This window comes from Lycium barbarum, chromosome 4 (genome assembly GCF_019175385.1).
Source record: "Lycium barbarum isolate Lr01 chromosome 4, ASM1917538v2, whole genome shotgun sequence".
Taxonomy (NCBI): Eukaryota; Viridiplantae; Streptophyta; class Magnoliopsida; order Solanales; family Solanaceae; genus Lycium; species Lycium barbarum.
In genome coordinates this window covers 83,645,593-83,655,861 of record NC_083340.1, presented here as the reverse complement: position 1 = coordinate 83,655,861, position 10,269 = coordinate 83,645,593, and the positions used below count along the sequence as shown (strand labels likewise).

General features: G+C 40.5%; 1 non-coding gene across 1 annotated transcript; it reads right to left on the bottom strand.

The window, feature by feature from the left end:
- Positions 1 to 9,710: 9,710 nt before the first annotated feature.
- LOC132638943 (small nucleolar RNA R71) lies at positions 9,711 to 9,817 on the bottom strand. Its single transcript, XR_009581999.1, has one exon. It is a non-coding gene; the product is annotated as a small nucleolar RNA R71 (small nucleolar RNA).
- Between the last annotated feature and the right edge of the window lie 452 nt (positions 9,818 to 10,269).

Below are 10,269 nucleotides of genomic sequence, written 5' to 3'. Positions count from 1 at the left end.
ACCTTCTTAAAGCGCCTGCCCAGCTTTCAGGTCACTTGCGAAGGGAACAAAGCTTAGGGCTCAAAGTAGTCCTCTCATCCTGAGGTAAGGGTGGGATGCTTATCGAAATAAGAAAAGATGGAAAATGCTATCTACATCCAATTCAAAATTTCTTGCATTTTATGATGTAGTTGGCGACAAGAGCTTCTTATGAGCCTGAATGACATCTTTACCTTAAAGCTGCTTAAGATTGTTAAACTTCACTATTCGACTTGATGTGCTGAGAGTGATGAAAAAGGATTTTCAGGTTAATCCAGGAAGAGAGAAGCTTCAGTTAGCCTTAAGGCATGGAATCGTCATTCTCCTTAGATTTTTTTGTTGAGGTAAGGTATAAGGTATGGCCTGTAAGTTTGTTCCTTGAAGTATTTTTGTCTTAGTTTAAGTTCTTGGATGATATAATCCATCTAATCAAAAAGAAGGAAGAATAGACAGTCCAGTAGGTGTATAAGGATGAAGGGAAGATGAAGTAAGGATGTCTTGGGCGCCTCTAAAATTATAAAATCCTCTTCTAGGCATGTTCCTGATACTATACTACTGAAAGAAGTTCCTTGCCTTTTGTTTTGCTAGTAGGCTGGTGCAGACTTCCTTCTTTATGCTCATAGGTTTAACCAACCCAGAGCACGGTGTGCTTGTATACCAGTAGGCTATTATGACACACCGGAGACCTTCGGCCATAAGACTTTAGGCACAAGAACGCAACTGTTATATGACCACTTACGCATTGATACGTGAATACGATGGGATACGACAGTCGTAAAGGCTTTTCGTTGATATGTACTTGGATCGATGCTTTGCCTCATCCGTGCTCCTTGGAAACCTTGACTCTTCAATAGATTAGATTCATCTTAATTTAAGAAAAGTGGTACTTTCTCTTTTCCTTACCGTATTTTCTCAGCGGATCAACCATATAGTCCGAAGTAAGATTAGTGACAGGAACTTAGCTATCTTTTGATCAGGTTTTCTGGGGTTGCTTCCTCCACTAGAATCGATCCCGAACGCCTCACTTCTCTTACTTTCGGTGCTTATCTTTAATTAAAAGATGGCCACCTGCCCAAAGTAATATCAGTTCAGCAAACCAATTCACGCATCTTCCATAGAGTACCAGTGCCAGCCCTATGAGCTAACTTTCCATTTGATGGCAAAAAGCAATCAGCTGTGTGAAAGTCACATCTCTTATTAATATCATGGGCTTCTGAGTGGATTTTTGTTTTAAGCCAAGAGGAATTGATTTTGCAGTCCATACAAGGTAGATTTAGGAGTGACTGGCAGTGAATACCAGGCAGCAAAGGTGTGAATCAGACTCTGCTTAACTTTACTAGACTTCAGTTTCCCTTGGAAATGATGGAATAAGATTTTTTTCCCTCTTAGTGACTATGAGCTCATTGGGAGCTGGAATGAACTTGGTTAGCTGGGACTAAGAAGGGATAGGATTTGATTAGCGTGCTTTGTGCCTGTCCTTTCCTTACTCTATCGAGCCTGTCCTTTCCTTACTTTGTCGATGGTATGCCTGAGATGGCAGTCTTTCTCCTTGTCTTGTACTCAAGATCCGATGTTGAAAGACAACCAATCCTTGTCCAGTAACCATGCTGAGTGGGAATTCAGATCTATATTCAAAGGAGGGGGTCTATTAGTAAAGCATCGATAATCGGGTTCTTGCCTTGCATCGATTTTCATTTCGCACTATCTGGTCACAGGTTTGAAGTTAGTGCTCCATGAGTGTATAGCGAACCTAATGTGGATGGAAAGTGAGTACCGGCTTTTCAAAGAGATATTTGGATCCATCCTTGTTAATACGAGAAGGGAATAGGCCTTAAGGGTAATGTCAGAGCCTCTGTCTAACCCACACCAAGGCGAGGCACGTCTTTTCCAAGGTCGAATATGACAACTTGTAGTCCATCAACTTCTTTCTCAGGTAGTAATCATTCCTTTCTTCCCCTTTCATCATGCTATCCTAAGACACATCTCATGGAGTTTTCCGTGAAGGAGAGGTATAGCAAGAGGGGTTTTTCCAACATAAAAAAAAAGTACCAAGACCGGAGAATAAAAAAGACAGGTCTTAATCTTCTCAAAAGCACTCTGCATAGTCAGTCTAGGGCATCGTTCTACTCCTTTTCTTCTTCCCCAAGTGCTTAAAAATGAGCTCACAAAAGGGAGTGAGCTGTGCGATGAACCTGCTAATATACTACCCAATAATCCTCTTCTTTCTTTCCTTTCTATCCCTTTCCTTTCTCGAGGAATGAGCACACATTCAACTAGTCACTAGTGCCCAGATTTTCTGTCTCTGCCAGCTCATAGCCTCGCTCTTGACTATTCATATTCACGGCTTATTCATAATCAAGGCTCTAACCTCCTAATCAAGGAGTGTAATTCTTTCCTCCCCTCTAAAACTCCATTGCTTTAACCATTCTTAATGACTTCTATCCTTCAAAGAAAACTTATTGACCACTACTACTATAATAGAGAAAGGACAATCTGCCTTCTAATCCAAAGTCTAGGTATTCCAGCCCTAGAGAGAGAGAGCGTTCCAAAGCCCGATGAATCGGCAGAGGATGGACAGTCCTCCTAATCAGGGAAAAGGAAGTGTGGGGGGGGGGGGGGGGGGGGAGTCCATGGCATTCCTACCTTTCTATCGAAAAAACAATAAACATAGAAGAGAAAAAGACCGGCGTCCTGCCGGGAGTCTAGCTGGTGAAGGACAAATTAATTACTGACATGGCTTACATAACAACATAGGCTTGCAGAGGAAAGGCCTTGCCCTTGGAGTCGTACAGATCATAAATGGAGGCGTAAACCAAGGATCGTCAGATGAATTCACCGTTGCAGTACTTATACCATAATTTACACTCCGTACAAGATTTATGGACCTTAAATGGAAGCGTAGAATGAGAAGGCCCATCTATTCCCACGTCATTAAAATGACTCCACGTAAGTGACCGTAGAATTCACAATAAAAATTCTAAGGTAGTCAAACAAGCGACGTAAATCCCTCAGGTAAGTGTTTAGAATAAGACGGCTAGGGTTAATAATCCAAACCATCGCTTTCCCATTCCTACTTCAACTCAAATTCAACTTTCCCCCTCCTCTTCCAAATCAAACACACCACTTAAACACATCTTATAAATCTCTCCACCTTTCACTCCCATTATCTCTCCGTTACATATCCTTCTTTCAATACAAAATCATCACAACTCACCCTTACATTCACTGCATCACACCAATAACACCATAATCGCTTGAGTTGAAGTAAGTAAAACTAATATTTCCTTATGCTTTTCATATTCCAACTACGCGTCTTCCAGGTTTGATTCTTTCAAGCCCTAGTCGATCACATAGTAGTGCATAATAGTGAGATGGACGAGACATATTCATCCTTCTATGACCTTGCTTGCATCTTCCTTTTATACGTTTTCATCTAATGGGGGATAGATTCATGAATTTAGATGGGGCGGGGATTTGATTGAGTTATGTATAAACATTGGACTCATGGGGAATGAGTAATCAAAACCCCCATCGAGTCGGTTGGCATTTCGATTGTCAATTTCAAAGTTGTTATCACAAGTCCTTATGCGCACCAACTGTCTGAGTAAACCCAACATAATACTAGAAAAAAAAAGTGGGGTTTGATGAATAACTAATCATTGTGAAATGCTAAGAACTGAAGGGAATTAAATTGGGCATTATTCTTGAACTGTTATACAGAGGGAATTTTATGAGAGGATTTACGGACCTTAAATCTATGTTGTAGAATGCTCTTTTATACAACAAGCCTTACTATTCCCAATTTACGATACAACTTATGGACCGTAAAATTTTACGGATCGTAACTTGTATCGTAAAATGGTTTCCCCAAGTCCCAAGTTTCTTTTCCAAATTTAAGGTAAGTTATTATGGACCGTAAAGATTTTACGGTCCGTTAATTCTCATCATAAAATATTCTTGCCATAACACTACATCACTGTTGCTAGTTTACGTTAGCTTTTACGGACCATATCTCTTTTATGGTCTGTACTTCTTAAAAAAAGTTTTGTTGTTACTTGTATTAATATATTTTTGTCCTCCCTTTATGTAATGTATATACTAATGTGTATTACAATTGTATGGAACCCAAGAACAATGTTAGATGGGGTCGAGCCTAAACCACCGGAAAGGGCAGGGGTCGAGGTCTGTCAAAAGTCAGATCAAGACTTCATGAATTGTCTCCTGACCCTTCAAACAAAGAAAATTGCACCCCTTTAGCAAGACGAACGAGGCAGAAAAGAGCATCCCCAACTCCCGCCAACCCCCAGTCTGAAGAGGGGTCATCACAGACCACCGCCTCTGATAGTGATGGAGAGCAATCCTCTAGATCTCAAGAACTGCCCACTTAGGAGGAGGCAAGTGACAGGCCGGAGGATTCTGATACTGAGGAAGCAGCGAGACAAAATGAAAACAGAATGAAAGATAGGTATGAGAATACTGTTCGGTTCTCGATGCAAGGGTCAAGAAAGATCTATGAGAAAGGGCTAGAGCCCATGAAAGGAGGACAGGGGTTTTCCCAGAGCATCTATGAGGAGAGGCCGATCAGTTTCGATGGGATGGACCATTTTCCCAACATTCAGGCTATCATTGATCACTATGGATGGCGTTTCCTTAGCCACCCACCCAACATATATATACATACTGTTGTGCGAGAGTTTTATGCTAATTATGCAGCAGAGTTAGACAACCGGTACAAGCCAATCTAATAATCTTTGACAGTCATGCGTCTTCCAAAAGTAACTGTTAGGGGATTGAGGATTGACTTCTCCAGCAAAGCTATCAACCGATCTTACTTCAGGGACGACTATGAACCGCCAGTAAATACTGATGAATTGGACTATATAATGGGGGGAAACAAACCTGATCTGTTTAATGCATTACCATGAGTAGCTTCACTGATTGCAAGAGACACCCCCGGGTTGCATACCAACTCTAAAAGAAAGATCTCTCAGTTGAAGCCAAGTTCTGGTGGAGCATCTTGGTAAAAAGAATCTTCCCTACTCAGGCGGACAATCAACTTACTATTGACCGGGAAGTTCTGGTGGCCTCTATCATGTCTCGGTATGCAGTGGATATAAGGAAGTTGATCGCAGATGAGATTTATACGCGGTTTACCCAGCCTGGGCTTTCTTTGGTCTTCCCATGCCTGATTACGGCTCTTTGTTTGAAGTCAGGGACTACAAACTTGAGGCGAGGCATTTCTATAGCTTAACCAAGAGCAAGGATAAAAATGTTAAAGCTGCATTGTTGGAGGCCCGAGGTGGTATGGCTGCACCAGCACATGTACCGTCTGAATTCGACCAAAATGAGGAGGAGGAATTACACCTGAGAAAACCTAAGAGGATCTTGAGACTGCCACCATGGCAGCACCAACTCCCATATATGTCCCTGCATCTTCTGCGAGTCCCACTTTTTCTGCTGCCCTGAGACTACTACTAAGCCTGCTATTACGACTGCCCCGATTTCTCCTAAGGTCACCCCCATATCTATAACCCACTTCGTGGGAGTGTCATTATTTTGTTTAACAGACAAAACTTCCATGACTCGTATGTAAAGGCGGACAGAGCTAATAGGCAGATTGCTAGCTTGCTAGAGGAGTTGGAAGGGGTAATAGCACGGGTAGTCCAAAAAGAGATCGAGCCGCTATAGCAGTCCATCATCCACTCACACCTTCAGATTCACTCCAGAATTAATGGTATTGAGTGGAGAGTCCTCGCGTTGGAGAAGGTGTTGTCAGTAACTGAGATGAAAACGGTGAAGAAAGATATTGCGCAACTAAATAATGAGGTCCTTGAGGTACAGGTGAAGGAGGGGGGAGTGTTTACAAACCCTACTCCACTAGCCGATTGATTTAGGGCCGTTGGTGCCAATGGTGCGCCTTTCAAGAGAGGAGCTGCCAGCGGGGTTGGATCCAAGTGAATTGGAGGAATGCTAGTTGAAGAGAGACACACGGTAGTCCCTTGTTGACTACCATTTCACGGGGGCATCGACCAGCATAGCTCCCCCTGTCGAGCAGGCGGTGCCTAGTATTGTGCTACCTGAGGAGACCGCTACTACTGTCCTTGCAGAGGACCCACTCCTACATATTCAATCAATGCCACGAGGTAGCACCATTGATCCAGCACACACAGGTACTGATGAGGTGTGCACACCTTAAGATGATCGGCGCACCTAGAGCGCCTAAGATAGTCCTAACCCTTTTTCTTTCTTATGCTAATAATGATGCATTGGGGAAAGTGCAGAAATTTTTTTGTTGGAGGTGGGGCTACTTGATTTCATTGTAATGTATATATGTGTTTAGAAACCTCCTGGGCCTTTTTTTTGCCAGAGTTCTTTTCCAGAAGGGTTATATTTCTATTGAAACTAGCATGTTTAGGTTGTTCAGATAGGATAGAGTAGCTATGACTTAGATGGCACTGGTTAATGAACTTAAGGCTATGCATGTTGATTTTTAAAATGGTTGATGAAAAATGACCCCTCTCCGAAAAATGATATATATACTCGGGATATGTTGTGTATTGACACGCATGCTTCTGTTTATGACAGTTTGGAATATCGGGGTGTTATATGTGTCGAATGCTACTTGGGTAGAAAATAAAATGATCCTTATGCCACTGTGCATGTGAGTGCAATAGTTATGTTCATACTCTACATTTGTAATCTAGAACTTGCCTGTTTTTTCATGCTTGAATGCTTAGGATAGTTTGGTTGTGAAGTGATCGTAGGCTTTCTTTGTTTAATTCACTCACTATCGCCTTATAAGCCTTACCCTGTGATGTAAATAATTCCTAGTTTTCCCTTCTGAGCGTTTGACCTTTTTCTTGACTAGCTGTTAACAAACCCATACCCTTTTTGAAATGAATTTCATGTTTGCACTCATTCCCTCCTTAAAACTATAAGAGAGAAGAGGTGAAACACCCAAGTTGGGGGTGATATAAGTGTGAAGAAGAGGCTAAACTCCTAGGTTGGGGGTGGCGGGAGTTACCTAGTCATGGTTTGATGTGGTTGTGGTAAATAATTATAAAAAATATACAAAAAAAGAAGAAAAAATCAGAAAATTGTTGCACAAAAGAAAGAAAAAATAAAGTTAAGTACATTAGTAGCACACCATATCGAGATCAAAAAATTGAAAACAAAGGGAGAAAAATAAGAGGCGAATAAAATTGAAAGAAGAATGTAGTGTTCAAGGAGGGTGAGTTACTAATTCCTAAATGATTATCCTACCCATCCCTAAGCCTACATTACGAGCCGAGAACAAGTCCTAGTATGATCACGACTGAACCGTCTAATGTTTAAGGCATTGAAATTAAGGGCAAGCATATGGTATGTGCAACGTCTTTGTGAGTGTGTGTTCTTTTCTCATTCATCTGTGTCCCATTTCTTTGAATAAATGTGTATGGGACATTCTTTGGTCTTGGTGAGGGAATAAGGGTTGAGCAACATTGAATACTTACCCAAAGTAGCATTTGTGAGTGCATCAGTAGTTCCGATAACCTGCTGTCATTCATGAAAGCTTCATTGTTAGTCTTGACAGGTTTTGAGTCATACACCTTGTTTGAACTGTTTTAAATTGAGAGGGTTAGTAGTGGAAAATAATGCATGCGGGTATTTCTTAGCGAAAACCATTGTAGACATCGGTATTCTATTGTATCTATGTTAGTTGACTCATTTGTGTTGTGTGACTTGCTTGAGGACCAGCAAAGACTTTAAGTTGGGGGTGTTGATGTACCGTGTAATTTCGACATATTTGATGCTCTTAACGGAGAGTTTTAGCTTGTTTTCAAGCAAGTTCCTGTCGTTTTGATGTGTTTTTGTCATGTTGTAGGTATTCAGTGTGTTTATGGCCAAAGTCGGGGAAATGAATAAAAAGAGCAGCAAAAGATGTGCAAAAAGTGAATGTGATTGAAGATAGACTTTTACGGAGGGAAAGACGGTCCGTATAACTTTTACGGCCCGACAATGATAGCGTAAAACAATCACAAAAACAGCTGAGGGAAAGAAAGGATTGACGGCAGAAAAGTTCGGATCGTGTACTATTACCATCCGTAAAAACCCACTGTAGATCAGCAACAACAAGTTTATGAATGAAGCCTGGATTCACGGTCAAGATATACGGACCGTAAATATTTTGTGGTCCGTAAAATATGGGCGTATATTCAGAAGACAGACAACCATTTTTACTGACGCAAGCAAGAGACTTACGGACCGTATAATATTTACGGTCCGTGTAATGATCTGACGGGGGCAATTTTGTCAACTTATTTTCCAGGACTTGGACCATTATAAATACTTGATGTAGGGTTTTTGTAGACTACTTTTGACCAGAGTTCAGTTTTAATTTCCTTAGCATTGAATACTCATAGTCTTTGGAGCTTTTTGGAATTACAAACAATTGCAATTATTTTCTCTTCAATTCCAATCAATCATTCATAAGCATTATGATTTCAATTATCTATTTTCGTTCTTCTTTCTCTGAGTAGCTAATTTCCCTACTAAGGTTTTGGACCCAAGGATGGGTGTCATGCGAATGGGTTTCTAGTTGTGATATATGCATAATGGGTTGTTAGGGTTTGTTAATTCTTTATTATTCATTGTTAGTTGATGGTTGCAAACATTAACGTATGCCATAAATCTTGATTTATTATGGAAAATCGTCAGGGTTTGGTAAGAGCTAATAACAAGAACTCAAGGCTTTAAACCTTGTTTAATAAATTCACTTAAGAATAAGAGGAATTGACTTGGCATAATTAATCGTTCTTCATATACACTCTTTTGTATTTGGGAAAATCATAAAGAGATATTGTTCCTAATTATAGGGAAATATTAGGAACTCCATTAGAGATTAAGTGCACTCATACAATGACCCATTCGAAGTATATCATATTAGAACCCAAAGCATTGCATTCATCTTGCGGTCACACAACCTTGATTTCTTTTACCATATATTACAATCCAAGGAAATTAGTTAGCAATTAGTCATATACAACCAACTTTCTACAAATTCATCGAAATAAGATATTAGACCTAAACAAAGTATTCTACAAATTTAGTAACCTTTTCACACCATATTCCCTGTGGGATTCGACCCCAACCTTGTTGGGTTACTATATTTGACATCGTCCGCTTTATGCTAATACAATAATGTTTTCTTTGATTGAAGTCTTTTTCTTATTCCATCACACCTTGTTTGCTATTCCTTGTGAACCAGGTGATCATGGTTATGCGAAATCAACGTATAGCACCTGGTTACCAGGGTGGTCAACATCATGACCCCCCGAATGACGTAGAAGAGGAGATTGTATTTGCTAATCTAATTGATGAAGAGGACTATGCATCTGGTATCGTTCACCCTAGGGTGGAGCCACAAGTATCAAAATTGACTCCTCTCTCTACTAGTTGTTGAAGCTTGAGGGCTACTTTCGGAACTCTACCGATAATGATCCTCAACAACATTTGCAAAACTTTGTGGATGTATGTGCTCATCACATCCAAAAAAATGTTTCAAAAGATGCTATTCGGCTAAGGCTTTTCAAATATTCCTTAGCTGGAGAAGCATGAACATGGTTCGAGAAACTGCCCAGAATTCTATTACTAAATGGGCAGAGATGGTAGCAGTCTTTCTCAAGAAATGGTATCCTCCTAGCAAGAAAGCTGAGATCCGTGACAAAATCTATGAATTCAAGCAGTGACCGGGGGAATAATTATACGAAGCTTGGGAGAGATTTAAAGAATATTTTCAGAAGATTCCGAATCATGTTTTTCTGAGAACATACAATGGAGAAGTTCTACCGAGGGCTAGATTCTACAATGTAGTCAATTGCAAACAACGCGGTTGATAGTTGTTTCTTGGATAAATGTTATACTCGAGTTACCAACATACTTAACACATTAAATAAGCACAATCAGGCTTGACACTCAAACAATGCTGATAGTGCACCCTATGGGAATCCCATGATCCAGAATATGGTGAACGAGAATTAGGATACTTAGCAAACATTGGCTCAGCTTGTAACAAATATTTCTTTGCTGACCAAGAAGTTTGATGAGAAAGAGAATAAAAAGGTAAATGTTTGCAAAGACACTTCCGGTATGCCGAATGGGATGTACCAATTCCAAGAGGGTCTATATCAAGAGGGACCCCCTATGAAATTTGAGGATGTTAACTATGCTAACTATGTTCTCAAGGGGGACATCCAAGGGGGTTATCAGAGT